Here is a 3,999-nt window from a genome sequence, read left to right as displayed (position 1 = left end):
TGCTCAGGCCCTGAGCTCAAGCCCAGGACTGGCAAACAAAAAAAATAAATAAATAAATAAAATAAAATTTGACCACAAAAAAAAAAACATGGTGTATGTTGTCTCTGAAATGAGATCTAAAATATACAGGGGTATAAGAAATTATACAGAATTCTAGATACACACAGTGAGACTTTCATTAGTCTCAATGAGAAGCAGAGAGTCAATGCCTATGTGCCTCTTCATATTTATATAAAGTGTTCTATAAATGGAAACAAACTACAATATATGAAACAAGAGACCTCTTTTTCTTTTTTACCTTATGCATGATGTATTCAAGAGTATATTTCTGGAAGGGTTGGAAGAGTTAAGAACCGAAGGCAAAAGGGATGAAAAAGTATATCAGTGGAACTCACTGGATACTAACGAAAGTGAACTATACAACTCACGGGTGAAGATGGAAGGGAGGAACTGGGAAAGAATGATGACTCACATAATTGTAATCTTTCTGTACATCACTTACATAATAAAAATAAAAATTATTGTTTACTTAAAAATAATTTTAGCCATATGAAATATCTCAGTTGTTCATATTTGTTTTGTCTAATATCTCTTTCACTTATTTTCTCAGCCGATGTAGACTTTTACTCAATATTTTTTCTTTAAAGAAAATAAAAGACTTTTATTTTGCTGAATATAGAAATAAACCTTCAATTGTCCTATCTGATTGATAAACTGTAAAACATTTGATGTCTCAGAGGCACACCGTCCCCGGGCTGAACCGCACTAGACGTTTCGAGGGCAGCCGATCCGCACCCGCTTCTAGCTTTCTCCCTTTGTCTCAACCATGTCCACCAACGAGAATGCTAATTCACCAGCTGCCCGTCTGTACAGATTCAAGAACAAGGGAAAAGATAGCACTGAAATGAGACGACACCGGATAGAAGTTAACGTGGAGTTGAGGAAAGCTAAGAAAGATGACTAGATGCTGAAAGGGAGAAATGTGAGCTCCTTTCCTGAGGATGCCACCTCTCCACTGCAGGAGAACAGCAACAATCAGGGTACTGTGCATTGGTCTGTAGATGATAGTAACAAGGTGGAAAGCCAGTTCCAAGCCACTCAGGCCGCTCAGAAACTTCTTCCTAGAGAAAAACAGCCCCCCATAGATAGCATTATTCGTGCTGGTCTGATCCCCAAATTTGTGTCCTTCTTGGACAGAACTGATTGTGGGCCCATTCAGTTTGAATCTGCTTGGGCTCTCACTAACATTGCTTCTGGGACTTCAGAACAGACCAAAGCTGTGGTGGATGGAGGCGCCATCCCAGCATTTATTGTGTTGTTGGCATCGCCCCATGCTCACATCAGTGAGCAGGCTGTGTGGGCCCTAGGAAACATTGCAGGTGATGGTTCAGGTTTCCGAGATTTGGTTATCAAGTACAGTGCGGTCGACCCCCTGTTAGCTCTCCTTGCAGTTCCTGCTATGTCGACTTTAACATGTGGTTACTTAAGGAATGTCACCTGGACACTTTCAAATCTTTGCCACAATAAGAATCCTGCACCCCCCACTAGATGCAGTTGAGCAGATTCTGCCTACTTTAGCCCGCCTCCTGCATTACACTGACCCGGAGGTGTTGGCAGACACCTGCTGGGCTATTTCCTACCTGACTGATGGCCCCAATGAGCATATCGAAATGGTTGTGAAGACAGGAGTCGTGCCCCAACTCGTGAATCTTCTAGGAGCCACCGAATTGTCCATTGTGACTCCTGCACTTAGAGCCATAGGGAATATTGTCACAGGAACTAATGAGCAGACCCAGATTGTGATCGATGCAGGAGCCCTTTCTGTTATGCCCAGCCTCCTAACCAACCCCAAGACAAACATTCAGAAAGAAGCTCCGTGGACAATGTCAAACATCACAGCTGGCCGGCAGGACCGAGCCAGCAAGTGGTGAATCATGAACTGGTCCCGTTTCTTGTGGGTGTTCTCTCTAAGGCTGACTTGAAGACACAAAAGGAGGCGGTGTGGGCAATGACTACACCAGTGGTGGGTCTGTCGAACAGATTGTGTACCTTGTTCACTGTGGCTTAATAGAACCATTGAAGAGCCTCTTGAACTCAAAAGATACCAAAATTACCCTGGTAATTCTGGATGCCATTACAAATACCTTCCAAGCTGCTGAGAAACTAGGAGAAACCGAGAAACTTAGTATAATGATTGAAGAGTGTGGTGGCCTGGACAAAACTGAAGCACTTCAGAACCATGAGAACCAGAGTGTGTACAAAGCCTCGCTGAAGCTGATTGAGAAGTACTTCTCAGTGGAGGAAGAAGAAGATCAAAATGTTATACCAGAAAGTACCTCTGAAAGCTATTCTTTCCAAGTTCAAGATGGTATTCCAGGGACCTTTAACTTCTAGATTTGTACAGCTTCGGCATAAAGATGTTCCTTGTGTACTGTTTGGTATATGTCTGTCTTACTGTTTCTCTAAGAACTCTTGTTTTTTTTTAAATGTGGTTATTGTAGCATATTTTTACAACAAAACTATACTTGAACAGTTCCAAACTGTACATACTGTATGAAGCTTGTCCTTGGAAGGGGTTTCTTATTTCTATGTGGCATTTCCTATCTTGCAGTGTCCTGTAAATAAAGATTAAGTTCCACCCATCAAAAAACAAAAAACAAAAATAAAACAACAACAAAAAAGACATTTAATGTCTCTAATCATGTCTTCTCCCCCAAACTCCCTTTAATTGACTTTTAAAACACGGTTCCCATTTTCTTCCCTCATATTTTTGGAGACTCCTTTTGAATATATGTTCTCTGGTCATCTGACACATTTTACTGGCAAACTCATTTGGTTGCAAGTTTTTTTTAACAACTATCTAATTATGAAATATATGTTGGCACTTTCAATAAGGCTCTTAGACTTGTATATATATCATGATATAGATATCTGTCATCTGCCTAAATCTTTACATGCCTCAAAGTGAAATAACAGTGACTCTTAACACACCTGTTCTCTCAGATTAATGGGGAAACCTCTTTAACTGAATGTAACTTTCATCTTTCTAACTGATGTGAAAAATGTGAAATTACTCAGCATACCTCGTCTTATGGGTATATTTAAATCTCTCAGAAAGTACTACTGATTATTTTTATATTATATTGACTGCTTTTCACAACTTTAGCCTGATCCAAGCATCAGAATGGCTTGATTTTAGTATCCTTAGTAGGTAGGTCTCTATGCATGAGATACCACATCCAGATAATTATATAATCTTAAGTTTTGTTCATTTTTCTCAACAGTAATGAAGATTATTTTCAGTACAGCTTCTTGTATTTTGGTGTACATGTTGTTCTGGGGCTTAAAGTCACTGTAATAGTCTCTTTGTTACTGTAGACTATGAAGACATCACTAACAAATTTTGTGTAACTGCATTATGAACATTTATCTCTGTAGATGCTCCAATTTTTGTCCCAGCCAAACTCTGTGAAATATGTTGTGCTCTACCCAAGTTGGAGTGGTTGCAGTTTTCCTCACTCACATCTGGATTTATTCCAGATATGCTATGTGATTATTTCTCACTCATTAGCTGTCTTTTAGAACTTTCTGTCTAATATAAGGCCCTTGATATTGAAAACATGTATATATTCCACTACCCTCATCATCTTTCTTGCATTCTGCCATTTCCTAATATTTACTAGGAAGTGTATTTTCTCCCATGGTCTTACAGTGAACAGTTTCTATTTGCATTTTTGTTACATTGGTTGCTTTCTTAAATTACCTTTCTAAACTGCAGACATTCAGATAAGTACTTTTCCTAATCCATATTGAATTATTATGCTGAGGTTTTTCATGAACTGAATACCTAATTATCATGTTCCTAAATTATATGGGGTGATACAGAAAAATAAGATATTGTTCTGTCTAAATAATAACTCAGAAGACAGTAACAGTAGTGATTCAGATGGATGAAACTAATAATCACAATTTGGAGCCATCCCATTTGGAAAAACCTGA

The 3,999-nt window shown here is 38.9% G+C and overlaps 1 pseudogene; it reads left to right on the top strand.

Moving 5' to 3' along the window:
* Positions 1-803: 803 nt before the first annotated feature.
* Positions 804-2,449, top strand: LOC150066390 (importin subunit alpha-1 pseudogene; annotated as a pseudogene).
* Positions 2,450-3,999: the final 1,550 nt, after the last annotated feature.

Source organism: Megascapheus bottae, chromosome 2 (assembly GCF_031878675.1).
Source record: "Megascapheus bottae isolate mThoBot1 chromosome 2, mThoBot2.hap1, whole genome shotgun sequence".
Classification (NCBI taxonomy): Eukaryota; Metazoa; Chordata; class Mammalia; order Rodentia; family Geomyidae; genus Megascapheus; species Megascapheus bottae.
The sequence above is the reverse complement of the archived record's forward strand: the minus strand, read 5'-3'. Positions and strand labels throughout refer to the sequence as shown.